Genomic DNA, 9,026 nt, shown 5'->3' with positions numbered 1-9,026 from the left:
ACAGCAGGCGCTGCGCGTACCAGTGTCCTTGGCAGGAGGGCACGTGAGGGTGGCGAGGGGCAGGAAGGAGAGAGCGTCTTCTGTGGCCTGGAGGCCGCAATGGTGAAAGTACAGCGCCTGCAGGCTAAGGCAATGTTGGCCGTGCACAGGCAGGTGCACAGCATAAACTATAAACTGTCACACATAGACAAGGGAATAGGCAACATTGCTGGTAGCTTGGAGTCAATTGCCAAGGGGATGTCAGACATCTCAACATACATGGGTGTATTGTCTGATAAGTTGGACAGGGACCATCTAGAGCGTCGCAGGGAGCGGTAGTGTATGCGGCAGCAGTCCAAGGCACTTAACCGATTTGCAACATCAGCATCACTACTGTGCCGCCGCTCAATAATAATGCAGGATGCAATAGTGCACTGCTGCACAGACTTGACACGGGGCATGGGAAGAGTGACCTCTGCGATGGAGCATATGTTCACCACTCAAACAGGCACTGCTGGTGACACGGGTGTGGAGGAGTCAGAAGGGTCCACCAGCAGGAGTGGCTCCAGCACACCTGCACCAGAGGTGCGCAGGAGCTGCAGGCGCAGCAATGCTGAGTCAGGCCCCAGCCAAGATATGGAAACCCAGCCAAGTAAATCCCGCAATGTATTGCGTGGCCGTAAGCATTGAACATTGCCTGAACTCCACAGGACTGCTCACAGTGACGGTAACTGAGCACACGCAGTCATGGACATGGACATTGATGGACAATGGCTTTTATTCTTTTACATGATGTAGTGCATATTAAACTACACTCTTCAGACACTATACCTGTCTGTGTGTCATACATTACCTAGAAATATCGACGTGTGATCTCTGCCCGTCTCAATCTACCATCTGTTGCTGCTGCTCCTGTTGCTTGGGGCTCTGCCTGTTCTTGGTCATCATCAATGTCCTCGTGATGTGTCATCTCCACACCTGTGCCTTCTTTGGTGACAAGATTGTGCAACATGGCACAAGTCACTATTATCTTGCAGCACAGGATGGGGGTGTACTGCCGTGCACCTCAACTCTTGTGAAGGCAGCGGTACATGCTTTTGAGTAGCCCAAATGTGCGCTCCGCTACGTTGCGAGTTGACCTGTGAGCCGCATTATAACGCCTCTCACTCCTGGTAGTTGGATTGAGGTAGGGTGTGAGCACAAAGGAAAGCAGGGCACATGCACTGTCGCCTATGGGGGGAAATAGAGCACCATTAGTCACATATGCATCACACATACATCTGCCATGACTATCAAGGTGTGTCACTGTTGTTTACCTAGCAGATATCCATCGCCAAAATCTCCAGCAACAAGCCATGTGTATATCCCACTATTCTGGAAGATGTAGGAGTCATGGGTACTACCTGGAAATTTGGCCACTATGTCTGTGATGATGTTGGCAGCATTGCATATCACCTGCACATTGATGGAGTGCGTTGACTTACGGTTTCTGTAGATGTGTTCAGTGGCTGCAGGTGGACAGAGTGGAATGTGGGTGCCATCTATGCAGCCTATCACGTGAGGGAAGTGTACCAGTTGATAGAAATCAGTTTTTGTTTTTGCAAGTTCCACAGGTGTGTCAGGGATCCGGATGTAATGTTCCATTCTCTGCGTCATGGCCTCCAGGAACTTCCGGAAAAATCATGATAGGCAGCTCTGGGACACACCACCAACTGCAGCAATCACACTCTGGTAGCTCCCAGAGGCAAGCAGGTGTAGGCTACAGAGCACCTGCACATGGGGGGGGGATGGCGTGGGCCCTGGGTGTTGGGTGATCCAGGTATGGGTGGAGGTCCCTAATCAAGTCCAGGATGGTTCTGGGGTGCAGCCTGTACCTCTGCAGTATCTCTGGCTCAGTCAGTTGGAATAGGGTGATCCTCTGCCTGTAGACCTGCTCCTCCCTCATCCAGACCCTCTCTCCTGCTGCCTGTAGCCGTTGCCGCCTCGCAATGACATAAAATGCCGCCATTCTTGCAGAACTGTTGCATTTTGGGCCCCTTTTTAAAGGCTGCACCTGGTTACCACCTTCTTTCAATCCATGGTAAATACCGACTCTTAAATACCGAATTTCATCGGATTCTGTATTTTTTCCCTTTCCTACATCTCGATGGCCCGTTTTTACCATTTCTTATCTTCTGAATCGGTAAATAAGAACTCGGTAAATAAGGATTCGTAGAATTACGATTCGGAATTATACCGACTCTTATTTACCGATTCAGAACTTTTTTGGCACCTACATCTCAAAATCCAAACACCGGTCGTAAACGGCCGAAATTACCGAATTTCGGCCGTTACCGACCGGTATTTGGCGACCTACATCTGGCCCTAAGTGCCTCCACCAATCCGTATTTGTCTCCCATCCTCTGCCCCTTTAGCCCCTTTCATGCATCATGCTTGTAGTATAATGTAGCTTAACATTATATCCTAGCGGGATTGTCAAAAAATGTTAAACTCCCCCCCCCCCCCCGATCTTAGCTATGTCCCTGGAACCAAGGGTCTGATTTTTTTTTTCTTAAAAAAAAGAAAAGAAAATTGTACAATTTGATGATAGCCAGTACACGAAGAGTAGTAGTGAATCACATAGTGTCAGCATGAATATAAGCTTAATTAGTGACTTGAACCCCACCCCCCAACCATTCCTGCAGACCCCAACGCAGGGAATTCCCATACTGATAGCATTGCGAACAACAACCTGCAAACAATACAATAAAATGAGTCGCTGTGAGCTAAAATATATCTTCATCTCTTAACAATCAAAACGTGTAACTACACTGGGGGAGTGGCAATGCAATATTTCTCAAGAAAATAACATCACCACTATGAACAACAATCAGAGCACCATAATCATGTTCATTCAGAGCACAAGTAGGCATACATTATCCGTTTGAAAAAAGTTCCACACTCGCCACTGATCTGCTATGTGGTGGGGAGGTCCCCTGCTTATTACTGCTTCTATCTTTCATCTTGTAGCCTTTGCAAAACTCCTGAACAGCGTGCGGAGATTCAAAGATCCAAGACCGGCCCTCTATTTCCACCCAGAGTCATGCCGGATAGATCATGCCATATCGTAATCTTAGGTTTTGTAGTGTTGCCTTAACCCCGTTGTAGTTGCGCCTCATTTCCTGCACCATTGCCGTGAAATCGGGAAATAAGGACAATGTGGAGCCCTGCCAGGTTAACGTACCGAGCTCTCTAGCAAGCCTCAGGGCAGGGTCTCTGTCCCGGAAGTTAAGGAGACAAGCAACAATGGGCCTGGGAAGGCAGCCTGGATTGGACATCAGCCCCAGGAAGCAGTGAGCTTGTTTCACCACAAAGGTGGGGGTGAAGGCCTCTTTGCCAAACAGGTCAGAGAGCAGGGTTTTGACAAAAAGTCCATAAGCCCCGTGTTGGTGGATTTAGGGACCCCAATATCTCTTATACTGGTGCGCCTGCTGCGCGCCTCTAAATCTTCATTTTTTATTGCCACTTCCTTCAGGATTCTCTCCATTTTGTCCAATCGCTTGGTGGCCTGGGCAGCCCTGTCTTCTAAATCAGAAATCCTACCTTCGGCATTGTCAAGGCACTTATCATGAATGTCCAATTTCGCTCCCACCATATCCAGACTTTTTTCCAGCGAGTCAAAGCGGCCGTCAAACGCCCTAAAGCCGGCACGCATTTCTAATAGACGCACATTGGATCAGGCCGGGGCTTCACCGGAGCCGGCCGCCTCCATTCCGCCCTCCGCCATGGCTCCGTCTGGAACAGTGGATTGGTCTGTAGATTTGGGGAACCGACCTATACCTCATAAGGCAGCGAACTGATCTCTCAGGCTCCGTCTGCAGAAGTAGCACTAATAAAATCAATTGCCATGGTGTTGCTGGTCTAACAACACCATGGCAATGGTAAAGTGAAGACTCTTGCAGGCCAATAATGTAAACATGACCTCAAGAGGTCTGCTGCAACTTCCTGCGTTGCTGCACAAATTAACATGAAATTGCGGGGTGAGCGCCGAGAGATTGGCAGCTCGGAGCACCGCTGCACACTGCGGTCTGGCAACACTTATTCCTGGAAGGCCTCATTACAGTAGCTGAGGCCTTGCCGAGCCACATGGATCACATAGCCCTCCGGCGGGCTCAAGCCACAGCACCGCAGTCGCGCTTTCTTCAGCGCCGCTAGCCAGAGCCAAGGGCAGGTCCCCGACTCATCCCCCCAAGATATGAGACCGCCTGGCCGGGCAGCCAGCCCCCATGCTAGCACATGGCCCCTGTCACCGCGGGGCCTCCGGGGGAAAAGCAGGCCAAAAGTCGGGGCCTAGATGCCCAACTCAGATGGTGCCCAGGCATGGGCGGGGAGCGTCACAGGCCCCACTCACCTCGCAGCTCACGGGTCCAGCGGATCGTCTCCTACTCCTGCAGGATACACTTGGGCGCTGGCGGGGTAGGCTCCCGGTCCACACCGCGGTCGAGCTTCTTTCTTCAGCGCCGTGAGCCAGAGTGAAGGGCAGGTCACGATGCCTCCCCCGCCAAGGTACGAGCCCACCCGGCCGGGCGGCTGACACGCAGGGTTGCCCACCGCCCCTGTCGCTGCTGGGCCTCCGGGGGAAGAGCAGGCCAAAAGTCAGGCCTAGATGCCCGACTCAGATGGTGCCCAGGCATCGGCGGGGAGCACCACTGGCCCCACTCACTTCACGGCTCATGGGCCCAGCGGATTATCTCCTACTCCTGCAGGATACACTTGGGTGCTGGCGGGGTAGACTCCCGGTCCGCACCGCGGTCACGCTTTTTTCAGCGCCACTAGCGAGAAGTCTTCTCGCCAGACTTCATGAGATCGGTCTGAGGGGGACGGTGCTCAGCTGGTTTAGATCATTTTTGGCTGGCCGTCGACAAACGGTCTGGGCCTCATCCAGCTCGGCCGCGATGCCGCCTCTGGGAGTCGGAGTTCCGCAGGGCCCTGTGCTGAGCCCGACTCTTTTTAACATCTTTATGACCCCTTTGGCGGCATTGACAGAGTCTTTTGGGGCCCAGATCGTATCTTACGCCGATGATACCCAGCTCCTCTTTTCGTGTAAGAAGGGAGGGGATTTTGATGGAGAGAGTATCCGGGAGTGCCTTGGGGCTGTTTTTAAATGGTTCCAGCTGAACAGCCTCAAGTGCAACTCGGACAAATCCGAGGTACTCTTCTTCGGCTGTCCATCGGATCCGGACTGGCAGGCATGGTGGCCTGTTAATATGTTCCCCCCGTCCTGTTCGTCCCAGTTGGCTAAGAACCTGGGGGTCAGGATGGACAAGGGCCTGACGTTAAGATCTCAGATCCTTGGCTTAACGGGAACATGTTTTGGCCTCCTCAAGATGCTCCGGAAGTTTCTGCCTCTACTTTCGGAGGAGCACAGGAAGGTGACAGTGCAGGCCATGATTGGCTCTAGATTGGATTATTCTAACGCCCTTTATTTGGGCCTCCCGGAATATCTACTGCAGCGGCTGCAAGTTGTTCAGAACTCGGCCGCGAGGGCCATTTATGGCCTAAATAGGCGAGCTAGTGCTGCTGGCCTTCTGCAGTCGCTCCATTGGCTGCCTATCCGGAAGCGGATAGCTTTCAAGGCCTTGACCTTGGCCTACAAGGCTCTCCATGCTGTGGGAGCAAAGTATCTCCAAAGGAGACTTGCCTTTTATTGCCCGGCTCGATCTTTAAGATCTGAATCTCTGTTCCTTGCAGTGGTTCGGCAGGTAAAAAAGGCTCGCATTGGAGGCCGCTCCTTTAGCCTGCTGGCGCCACAGCTGTGGAACACTCTGCCCTTGGCGCTGCGTGGAGCCACTAATCTGCTTACCTTTAGGAAGGGCCTTAAAACCTGGCTTTTTGCCCTCTAGGTTACCTACCCTGTTTCTTTTTTCCTTGATCTGCTCTTTTATTACTGTGTTGTGTTTACTTTGCTACAGGTCTTAATAAAAGCGCCGGGACACTCTTTTTGAGTAGCCGTGCGCTATATAAAACAATATATAACATAACATAACATAACAAAGGGCAGGTCCCGGACTCTCCCCCCAAGATATGAGCCCGCCCGGCAAAGGCGGCCGCCCCCCTAGGCTCACCCATGGCCCCTGTCGCCGCGGGGCCTCCAGGGGAAAAGCAGGCAAAAAGTCGGGGCCAAGACGCCCGACTCAGATGGCGCCCAGATGTCGGGGGAGTGCCACAGGCCCCACTCACCTCACGGCTCACGTACCTAGCAGATCGTCCCCTACTCCTGCAGGATACACTTGGGCGCTGGCGGGGTAGGATCCCGGTCCACACCGCGGTCGAGCTTCTTTCTTCAGCGCCATGAGCCAGAGTGAAGGGCAGGTCACGATGCCTCCCCCGCCAAGGTACGAGCCCACCCGGCCGGCTGACTGGCACGCAGGGTTGCCCACCACCCCTGTCGCTGCTGGGCCTCCAGGGGAAGAGCAGGCCAAAAGTCAGGCCTAGATGCCCGACTCAGATGGTGCCCAGGCATCGGCGGGGAGCACCATTGGCCCCACTCACCTCGCGGCTCATGGGCCCAGCGGATTATCTCCTACTCCTGCAGGACACACTTGGGTGCTGGCGGGGTAGACTCCCGGTCCGCACCGCGGTCACGCTTTTTTCAGCGCCACTAGCGAGAGCAAAGGGCAGGTCCCGGACTCTCCCCCCCAAGATATGATCCCGCCCGGCAAAGGCGGCCGGCCCCCTAGGCTCACCCATGGCCCCTGTCGCCGCGGGGCCTCCAGGGGAAAAGCAGGCAAAAAGTTGGGGCCAAGACGCCCGACTCAGATGGCGCCCAGATGTCGGGGGAGCGCCACAGGCCCTACTCACCTCACGGCTCACGTACCCAGCAGATCGTCCCCTACTCCTGCAGGATACACTTGGGCGCTGGCGGGGTAGGATCCCGGTCCGCACCGCGGTCACGCTTTCTTCAGCGCCAAGAGCCAGAGCGAAGGGCAGGTCCCGGACACTCGCCCCAAGTACGAGCCCGCCTGGCCAGGCGGCCGGCCCCCAGGCTCGCCCACGGCCCCCGTCGCCGCGGGGCCTCCGGGGGAAAAGCAGGCTAAAAGTCGGGGCGTAGACGCCCAACTCAGATGGTGCCCAGGCATGGGCGGGGAGCACCACTGGCCCCACTCACCTCGCGGCTCACGGGCCCAGCGGATCATCCCCCACTCCTGCAGGGTACACTTGGGAGCTGGTGAGGCAGACTCCTGGTCCGCACCGCGGTCATGCTTTCTTCAGCGCCACTAGCGAGAGCAGAGGGCAGGTCCCGGACTCTCCCCCTTAAGATATGATCCCGCCCGGCAAAGGCGGCCGGCCCCCTAGGCTCACCCATGGCCCCTGTCGCCGCGGGGCCTCCAGGGGAAAAGCAGGCAAAAAGTCGGGGCCAAGACGCCCGACTCAGATGGTGCCCAGATGTCGGGGGAGCGCCACAGGCCCTACTCACCTCACGGCTCAAGTACCCAGCAGATCGTCCCCTACTCCTGCAGGATACACTTGGGCGCTGGCGAGTAGGATCCCAGTCCGCACCGCGGTCACGCTTTCTTCAGCACCAAGAGCCAGAGCGAAGGGCAGGTCCCGGACACTCGCCCCAAGTATGAGCCCGCCTGGCCAGCCGGCCGGCCCACAGGCTCGCCCACGGCCCCTGTCGCCGCGGGGCCTCCGGGGGAAAAGCAGGCCAAAAGTCGGGGCATAGACGCCCAGCTCAGATGGTGCCCAGGCGTGGGTGGGAGTGCCACAGGATCCACTCACCTCGCGGCTCACTGGCCCAGCGGATCGACCCCTACTCCTGCAGGGTACACTTGGAAGCTGGTGGGGTAGGCTCCCGGTCCGCACCGCGGTCGCGCTTTCTTCAGTGCCATGAGCCAGAGCGAAGCGCAGGTCCCGTACCCTCCCCCCCAAGGTGTGAGCCCGCACGGCCGGGCAGCCGACCCTAGGCTCGCCCACAGCCTCTGTCACCACGGTGCCTCCAGTGGGAAAAGCAGGCCAAAAGTCGGGGCCCAGACGTGCCCGACTAAGATGGCGCCAAGGCGTAGGGGGGAAGTGTCACCGGCCCCACTCACCTCGCGGCTCACGGGCCCAGCGGATCATCCCCTATTCCTGCAGGATAAACCTGGGCGCTGGCGGGGTAGACTCCCAGTCTGCGTAAAATCAGCGGGCCTCCCCAGTAATAGCGGTGCAGTGCAGAGACATCAAAGCACGCTGTGATTTCACCAATCCGGGGTCATATCAGCAGTCCTATGGCTCAAACCGGGTCTCGGTGCCAGGCTCATGTTGTGGGGCGGTGGAATCGGAACAGCTGTGCAAGGGATGACGGCTGATCCGGGATTTCGGGCCCTCCAGGGGGAAAAGCAGGCCAAAAGTCGGGGCCCAGATGCGCCTGACTCAGATGTCACCCAGGCGTGTAGGATGAATCATCACAGGCCCCACTCACCTCGCGGCTCACGAGCCCAGCAAATTGTCCTCTGCTCCTGCAGGATACACCTAGGCACTGGCGGGGTAGGCTCCCGGTCTGCGTATCGTCAGCGGGCCTCCCCAGTAATGGCGACGCAGTGCGGAGACATCAATGCACGCTGTGTTTTCACCAATCCGGGGTCATATCAGCAGTCCTATGACTCATACTGGGTCTCAGTGCCAGGTTCATGTTATGGGGCGGTTCAATCGGAGCAGCTGTGCGTGGGATGATGGATGATGCCGGATTTCGGGTTTCGATCAGCAGAGCTTCCGTGTCGCGCGGTCATTACGGTTGGCTGCCTGGCCATGCCCTCATCGAGGGTCTGCCTTCGCCCTAAGAGCCCAATGCCCATCCGTGAATGACAAAAAGAACAATTGATGGACAGAATGCAGAACAATGTAATACATTCACCACAGTACAGAGATCTAGGCCTAAATCCAACGCTTCCCCCACCCATGCCATTCCAGTTTGAACCCAGCCACAGGCAAATCAGTCTTGACCCTGCGCCCAATGGGTGGGAACAGTCCAGCCCGAACTGCCAGGCCAGGTCCTCCCTGGACTGGAAACAAGCATCCTTGGACCT

This window comes from Lissotriton helveticus, chromosome 2_1 (genome assembly GCF_964261635.1).
Source record: "Lissotriton helveticus chromosome 2_1, aLisHel1.1, whole genome shotgun sequence".
In the NCBI taxonomy this organism is placed as follows: domain Eukaryota; kingdom Metazoa; phylum Chordata; class Amphibia; order Caudata; family Salamandridae; genus Lissotriton; species Lissotriton helveticus.
This window is presented reverse-complemented; position numbering follows the sequence as displayed.